At 57.0% G+C, this 8,553-nt stretch overlaps 1 protein-coding gene across 2 annotated transcripts in view; it reads right to left on the minus strand.

Annotated features, from left to right (window-relative positions):
* The window catches only part of LZTS3 (leucine zipper tumor suppressor family member 3), a 62,891-nt gene extending 54,905 nt beyond the window's left edge, over positions 1–7,986 (minus strand). The window contains exon 1 of one of the 2 annotated variants that reach the window (XM_068943796.1): positions 7,736–7,986. The gene's annotated coding sequence lies outside the window, so the exon portion shown is untranslated. The remainder of the gene's footprint in view (positions 1–7,735) is intronic. The other variant, XM_068943795.1, reaches the window with a different exon arrangement.
* Positions 7,987–8,553: the final 567 nt, after the last annotated feature.

Raw genomic sequence — 8,553 nt, forward strand, 5'->3', positions numbered from 1 at the left:
ATAAAGCGACTGGAGGCAAATGCTAGGGAATATAAAGGCAAAGAGGGAAGTTGCTGGTTACATTTTGGCTAGAAGAAGAGGGATGTGGTTGGGGGGAGATGGATGGACCACAACTCCTGCAAGTAGAAAATTGTTGCATCATGCAGCCAGCCCCACCTCAAGCTTTGCCGCCACGGCTGGTAGCCACGTCCATGCGTGGACATGTGTCCAGGGGTAAGGAAGAGTCTGACGCTGTGAACCATGGCCGATGGCGTAGGTGGTGTGGTGGGGGCTATATCCACCCCATTCCCCCAGTGAGTCCCCCACAGCCTCTGAAGCAGAAAGGGGAGGTGGGTTATTATTCCAAGTGCTTCTGAAGGGCGGGGCTGGGGACGTAATTAAGGTATATGGTCCATGGGGAAGGGAAGGAGCTTGTACTAGATCAACTGATATAATTAGAAACCAGAGACAAGGAGAAGAGCTCCTGTGCCTGAAAGCTGGTCTATTTTTTTTCCAGCTCCAGCAGCTGGGCTAATAAAAGCGATGACCTCTCTGTACTCCTCTTCTCTCATGCACATCTGTGGAGCACTGCGATGACAGCAGCACAATGCTGTGAGCTCGGGAAGGAGGACAAATGCGACCAAACACTGTCAGCCCGCTCCTGAACTGGAAAAATACAGGGTTTCTCCCAGCTGAGGATAACCTGCTCCCACCCAGGATCAACTCTTCAGGCAGCATGCCTTCTCTTGCCCCCATCACCTCAGTGTGGAGCACAGCAAAGGTGGGTGGTGTTGATCCTCCCTGAAAGCACTCAGCTGGGGAGATGGTCACTGGCATCTGTACGCCATACCCCAGGAGCATCCTCAACCCGTGAGGCTTGTGGGTGACTGCAGAAACGGGCGAAGAAAGTCCCAGACTCCCTGGGGCTGGTGTGGCATTAGCCCTCAGCCGTTATATGGGCAATTAGTGCTTGGGAATGTTGCCGGTCCCTGGGGTGGATAGCCAAGGTGAAGCCCTGCTGGAATAGTTCCTCACCCCAAAACAAAGGTAAAACTACCTGAGATGAGGGCAGGCTCTGGAGACAAGGTACGTCAGCCCGGCTCTCCCACACGCACCCCAATAAGTCACGTAATCTCTGCAACTCCCTTTCCTCACCTGTGGGACAAGCTGAGGGACTTCTTGCCCTCCCAGCTGCCTCTGTCTATCTGTTCCTGGTCTCAGGCCCCCTCAATTCTGTGCTTTAGCTGAGGCAGAAACTCTGAGGTGCCCCCAAAATGACAACCTCCTTGCTAAGCTGCCAGCTGCCCCGTAGGGAGGCTGTGCTAGAAGACAGGGGCAGAAATGCAGGCAAGACACATCCTAACCCAGGATGCTAGACCTCAGTGTCACAGGTGCTCAAGGGGTCCCAGGCACATGCATCAGGGCTTTAACCCTCAATGGAGAGCAACCAAACCCAATTCACCTGTCCTCTTCTAGACACTGATCGCAGTCATGCCATGCAAGCACCTCCCGCTCTCTAGCGACGCTGGAGGGGAGCTGATGAACTTACATGGGAACATCTCCACTGAATCCCAACCCCAGCAGTGTGCTGCCCCATGGACGAAGGAGGGAAAGCAAAGATTTCCATTCATCTGCAAATCCACGTTTTCTTGTCCCCCTGCCAGCACCCGTGGGGCCCGTCAGGACCATGCCATGCTCAATGCTGTACGGAAGTGCCATTATTTCCCTAATAACCCCCCCCCCCCACCAAAACTTGCGAAGGGGGTATGCAGTAAGGCACCAGAGGATCTAGCAACGAGGAAAGAGAGACACAACCTTGGAAAACCCTGGCCAGCTGAAAAGCACAGACCATGCCTGGGACAGCCTGAGGCGAGCGATGTTCCCACTAAGTAGGTGGGACGTAGCCACCTTATTTGGAGAGGAAGACAGAGGAGGTGAAACGTGCCATGCTGCTTGGCCTCAAGGTCAGAAGAGAGCTGTGGGTCATTTTATTTAGTAGTACAGGCATAGGCAAAGATGTCTTGGAGAACCACCAAGCGATACAGGGTCTGCGACAGGGTATCTGGCAATCCTGAGCCCATCCTATAGAGAAGAGGAGCCCTATAGGTGTATAGGAGGGCCACACAAATGCAGGAGGAAATCCAGCCTGCTGCACCGGGATTGCTGTCACCTCTCCTGCAAAATCAAAAGCCAGGCACATCCTCCTCCCGAATTTCTCCCTGGCAGACAAGGATCTGGCAGGCACTCCTCTGCTTGCAGCCTATGCTGCATGGAACCAATTTCCCCTATGATTCACTAGGTGGTGGACACACAGTCAGAAATTGCTTATCGCACATTTTTCCTGGCTCGGATCATTATTATTGTTACTGGTGCTGTGCTTCCAGAGGAAAACATGTCTTTGGGTCACATACCAGCGGATTCGGTTAATTCGTCACCCGCAGACGCACATATATTTATTTAAAAGCATTTCTTGTTATGTTACTTGGCAACTTCCAAGCCCGTTTATTTCTCCAGCTGATAAATATTTGTGAGATTGTTTGTGTGAAGAGCAGCATGTGTTAATAATATGATCATCTTTCTTCTGAGCTTCCTACAAAGAGAAAGGGCTCTGTTACATCTGTGTAAACCTGGAGCATCTCCAAGCGGCAGAAGTGGAGTTGCTGTGACGTGCTCCTCTAGCCTGCTTGTGATCCGGATCTGGCCCTGAAAGAAACGGAGAGCTGCTTGTCTCCATATGTGCATGAGGACGGGGCGCGAGAGTTCATTTTGCATCAATAAATACCGCAGTTCAGATTCTGCCAGCATCTGCTAGCGCAATCTTAGGACAAAAAGCTTTCCTTCGTTTGCTCAGTAGTAACTGGCACAGGAGGCAAAGGAGGCCGGTGTGATGCCAGCTACAAACCTCCTTCCCCCTCCAAGAGCCATCTAGGCTTGCAGAAGCTTTGCTGTCGGGTGCGAGGCTGGTTATATCGAAGGGGTCTGCAGGGACGTGTCCACGCTGCAGGGAGCGAGGGGGCAGTGAGCTCAGGTGGCCGGCACCAGTTTGAGGTGGCTGTGGTGCAGGTGCAGGTAGGTGGTGGGACTCCTCTGCAGGAGGATGAGGATGTTCAGGGCACACAGGGGCTCAAAGCACAACTAGGAAAATTTGTGGACACAGGCAGAGCTTCTCTGATGACTGAGTTAGCCCAGGCTGCTGTTGGTGGGATTTCCATGTAAGGGTCCTTTTGCTGCCCATGGTCTACAAAGCCCTGGTGAACTCCAGCTGTCAGAATCGTGTTATCACATGAAAACCGCTGTTTTCACCCCCAGGAAAACTCGGGATGTTTCCAGCCCTTGTGATTGCGCCAAAACTCGATGCATGCACGTAAGAAGGGTTGAAACAGTGACACCTGAAAGGAGACTTTATTTGAATAAAAGTTGCAGTATTTGAGGGTATACATTTGTGAGTTTGAACTACTGAGACAGTCCGTCTGTTTTCCAGGAGGCAAACGGCTAGGGATACCATGGGAAAAAGTGAGGTTCCAGCCAGGGAATTACTGTCCTGGGTGGGCAGTCATTCTGTTTTTGCCTTCCGGGGCCTGTCTGCTGTGTTGAAATCCTTCTCTGTTTCACAGTTCTTTCCAGCTCAAGTTTGCTCCAAGTGCAAACAGCACTCAGAGAGGAGGAGAGGGGAAGGCAGAGACCTGGCCGCAGGGCACGGTCTCATCTTGGACCAACTCCAGCAAGGATCAGAACAAACCTGGTCTGCGTCCTCCTGGTCCAGGCGTCGGATTCGGGCAGGGAGACAAAATCGGCAGAATCAGCACATTAATTTCAAAAACAATTCGGCCAGAGCTCTGCTTCTCTTCATGTGAGAGACTCAGGCAGGAGAGTCGGGGGCTTGATTTCAAGTCTTGCAACAGCGCATCTAGGACAAAGCAGAAGCCTGGTGACTTCTGCAGCTCCTCCATCAGGTTTGGGGTAACTTTCATCTCCCTCTGCCAGGAAAGCTCTTGGTTTCAGTAAGGCCTCGATTAAAAGTCATAAGTCACCTCCCACTTTCCTGATGGTTGCTTTAATGTCTGTGTTTTCTTTACTTGTTATTTAAGGAGCTACATGGGCCTTGTTTGTCCTGAGGAAGATGAACCTCCCTGCTCTTGGTCCTCTCCTGCCTGCAGCTGCATTTGGGACTACCAACGTGAGGCCATCAGAAGAGACGTCCTTCTCGCCCATCGCCCCACTGGGGCGCGCTCCCGTTGAGATGTTGGGGATGTGGCATCCCAACAGCAGGTGGGTCCCTGAGGGAAAAGGCAAAAGCCCAACCCGTAGCTTCCAAAAAGCTTTTGCACCTTAAGCTGGAGGGTATCAGCTTGGTCATTTCCCCCTGCAATGGTGCAAAGTTGGCATTACAAGGCTCTATTTCCCGTTTTTTAGGTTAATACCTTTGCAATTGGACTGGGCCCTTGCGGTATGTTATAACTGTGTGGACGAGGCTCTTGGGCCTCCATGGCTCATAGTAGCCCCATGTCCCACAAGAAAAGGACGCCTAGACCGGGGACAACCCAGCCAAAGGAGGAATGCACCAACCAAACACCGACCATGAGGGAAACGGAGGCTTCCCCCAGATCAGGAGGCCTGTGAGTGTTTGCCACGCCACCTAGCCCAAGTGTGAGCATGTCTCCAGGCAGAGAAGTGACAGCCCCCTGAGACGGAAAAGCCTTTCCCACCACGCTGGGCAAGGGGTGTGTGTGAATACTTGCTCGACCCAGCGCTAAGGGGACCTCAATGATTTCTCCTGGCTGCAGCCCAGGACCTGAACTCCAGAGCGAGCCACCAAGAATAATCCCTTCATCTGCACCCAAAACTCTGCTCCCAAGTCTACCTCCGCAGGCCTTGGTTTCCCTGTGGAGAAGGGACTGGAGCAGCCCTGGAGACCCCCGCAAGGGCCAGGAGGGCCGTGACCGCCGACCGCCTTCTTCGCCCCGTGGCCCTTGGAGGCAGGGACGTCTCGACTCCCGGGCGCGTGCCTCCATTTCACTTTCAGATCCCTCAAATAATAACTGTGTTTGCCAGCTCCTGTGACAAGAATGACTAATGGGGAAAGATCCGCCGAGAAGGGAAAAAAGAAATCTCTTCTTTTCACCCTTTGTTTGCTGGATTTCTTTGACAGCCCAGGGCATGGCTGGGCTTTCCTTGCCGTGTTCCCTTTTCCCTTCACGTGAAAGCAGATTTTAAGCCTTACGACATCTCCAGCAGAAACCTCTTAACTCTTAAACTTCCCCATTGGGACATGACTGTTTAGAAACTTTTTGCAGCCCGGTTTATCCAGCCTCCTCCTCCACACTGAGTTATAATGCGGAGGGTGCCTCTGATTTTCTGAGGCAATGTGGTTTTCACTGTGGATTTGGAAAACGCCCTCCCCATCTGCCTCTGTGCAAGGCAGGAGACCGGCTCTCCTCCTCCAGACGCGGGAGTTTTGGATACCTCTCTGCCTCCTCTGGCTTTGCTCCCAGCCCTCTCTCTGCATTTAGGGGGTCCAGAGGCTGCTCCTTAGGGGACCGTTAACATTGCAAAGCCTGGTGCATAAGGCAGCATCAGCATGTCTGATTCCCCCGGACAGTCCCCGTGCAGGAGCCTGGACGTTGCAGATCGGCAATCGCACCGGTCCGGCATTTCCACGCCTGGTTTCAAGCCAGCCACCTCCCAGCCTTTGCAGAAAATAAATCCCACAGCCCGGCTGAACTCGGATGACAGCATCGCCTGCTATATATAGCGACGGCAGATCACCGCTCGATCCAGGGCCACACATAAACAAACCACCGGGCGCACAGCTCCCTCGGAAGAGAGGGCACGGGCGAACGGACTGCACATGACGGAGGAGCCTCCCATCCCCGGCTGGGGTTGGAGCAGGGGTGCTTTGAGATCCTAACACTGCTTTTAATGCCGGCACCTCCCTCCAGGGCTCTGCTGCTGGCGCGATGCGCAGCCCTAGCAGGTTCCCAGATGAAGGATGCGCTGGAGGGTGGGGAGACCAGAGCACAGGAGAGCTATGGGAGTTACCAAAGGCTGCCCCAGAGGCAGGGCAGTGGCATCCCCAGTTACGCTCATTTACAGCCAGCTTGAGCTGAAACCAGTTGCTGCCGTCATCCCTCCAGTGTGCCACGACGCGGGGCAGAAAATTGCAGCGCAGCCCAGAAAACGGGCTCTGCTACAGCCTCTTCCCCCCCCAACTCCTGCCTCCAGCCCCCGCGTCCCTCCTGCGCCCGACCCTTCGCCCCGGTGCACGGTGCTGCGCGGGACGCAGAGCCGGGAGCAGCCCTGCGTGCTGGGGGTGCCCGTGCACGGCGGGGACGCTCTCCTTGCTCAGCTCGCAGGCTTTGCCCTCCTTTTGCAAGCTTCCCACTGGCAGGGAAGAGGCAGGGGATGCTCGGGAGGCTTTGGAGCATCCAGCAGCCCCTCCCGAGCACCTGCTGCTGGAGCAGAGGGACGGGCCGGCTTTGGGGGGGGGGGTCGGGGGCAGATCCCTCCTGCTTGCAGCCACAGGTCCCTGGGTTTGCACCGTGGCTCTGCGTCCTACCCCTCCTCGCGTCGCCTCCCTGCAGGTGGAGGGAGCGGAGGGAGGTGGCAGAGGGGGGTGGCAGAGGGGCTCCCTTCCCTCCCCTCCGTGCACACCCGTATCCCCGGATGGGGCTCTCTGCTGCACTGCAGCAGCACCGGGCTCCAGCCCCGCTTTCTCCCGGGGAGCCGGCAGAGGAGGGCGACAGGGACACCTTCCTCCGTCCCTGCTCCCCAGGGCGGCCAGACTGCTCCAAACCCATCCCCAGGGCCAGCAGGCAAGTTGCTCCTCTGCCATGGTGCCCCGAGATGCCCCGCGGGAGCGCCGGGGGCGGGGGGGGAGCGGCGCAGGGTTGCATGCATGCATGCACGGCCTTCGGGGGTTGCATCCAGCAGCAGCCGCCAGACAGACACGGGTGGCAGGGTGGCGAGCCGTGCCCGCGTCCTCGCCCAGCGTGGGGGACCTCGGTGCCTTCCCCGGGCGACGTCCCGCGTGGGGAGCCCCTGCCTCGACGTTCCCCTCCCCACCACCCCCCGGGCCTCGTCCCTCCCTCCCTGCCGCTGCTGTGCGAGGGCCACCCAGCACCGAGGCAGATGACATAATTCCCAGCAACTGCACGTTAATCACTCGCCCGCCAGCAACCTCGTTTGCTGGATCCAACCCCCCCCCCCCCCGCCAGCCACCGCTCCCCTCCATGACATCACTGCAAAAAATATAACAAGAAACGAGAGTGGGGAAGGGGTTGTGGGGGGAAATAACCTGATCCTGGCAAACAGGTCTCCCCCCCGCCCCTCCGCTCCAGGCACTCTATTTTTGGGCGCTGTCATTTCCCGAACGGTCCTGCGGGGCCAAATCGGGGCGGCTGCTACTTTAGGCACAAACAAGCGACCTCCCCTCCATCACACCAGAAATCGCCGCTCCGAGCCCATCCCCCCTCCCCAAAATCTTCCCCTCCCTACTCCCTCCCCCCCCCCGCAAAAATGCTGGGGTGATGGTCTTCAGGAGAGCAAAGCTCCAGCACCAGGTCCTCACCTCCGTGCATCTCCCCCCATCTCTCACACCCTCCAGTTTCCCAGCGCTTTTGGGAAACCCTCGTGCAACCTGCCACCCTATTGCCCCCACGTCGTCCCCCCCTCCAAGCCCCGGACTGCCCTTGGGGGGCAGAGAAGAGGGAAAAACCTTCCCACCGTCTAGCCAGTGTCCCCCCACCCCGAGCCTTACTCTTGGCAGGGATGCTCGGCGCGCTTTCCGCTTCCAGCCTCCGGCTCGGTGGTCCCCGCGGCGGGGAGCGATGGAGCGGGAGACATCCGCGGCGCGGGCGAGCATGGGCAAGGCTTGAAGTCAAGCAGCGCTGGCTGCACACCCGGGCTGCCGCTGCTGCTGCTGCTCCCGCTCGCCCGATCCTCCCCGTCGGAGGGGTCTCATCGCATTTTGTCATGTGTCACCAACACACACACACCCCCGGAGCCACGTTCCCCCCCTTCTTGCGGCAAACAGCGGCCAGCCCCAACCCCACCCCCTGTCAAAGCAGCAGCCTAACAGCAAGGAAGGGAAGGATGGAGGGAGGATCTGCTCGCTTTCCCTTTAACTCTTCCCTTGCCACCCCCTCTCCCCCCTCCCAGGCCAGGACCCCGGCGGTCACGGCCCTCGGTGGGGACGGCGGGATGCGTATGGTCCCTGGCTCGGCTTCGGCAGCCCCACGCGCTACTTGGGTGCTGCGGGAGTCGTGTCTGCCTGCCAGCACGCCTTCCCCCACCTCGAGACCATTAAAAGCCAGCTTGGCCCTTGCTTTCCTCCGTCTTCAGGGCAGCAGAGCCCTTCTGTGGGGTGGCACAAACTAAGCTCCGTCAGGGGGTTCGGGAAGGGGGAATACAGTCGATGTGGATAGATGAGGGCTTGCTCTCCCCCCCTTGCACAGATGCCAAGCTAGCAGAGATGGGCAGATTCCCCAGCTTCTCTCTCTTACACAGATTAGCAAGAAAAGGAAAATGCAAGATTTGTCCAAGGACTCAAACCGATGGCCAGGCAGCTCCTGCCCG

Source organism: Struthio camelus, chromosome 4 (genome assembly GCF_040807025.1).
Source record: "Struthio camelus isolate bStrCam1 chromosome 4, bStrCam1.hap1, whole genome shotgun sequence".
Classification (NCBI taxonomy): Eukaryota; Metazoa; Chordata; class Aves; order Struthioniformes; family Struthionidae; genus Struthio; species Struthio camelus.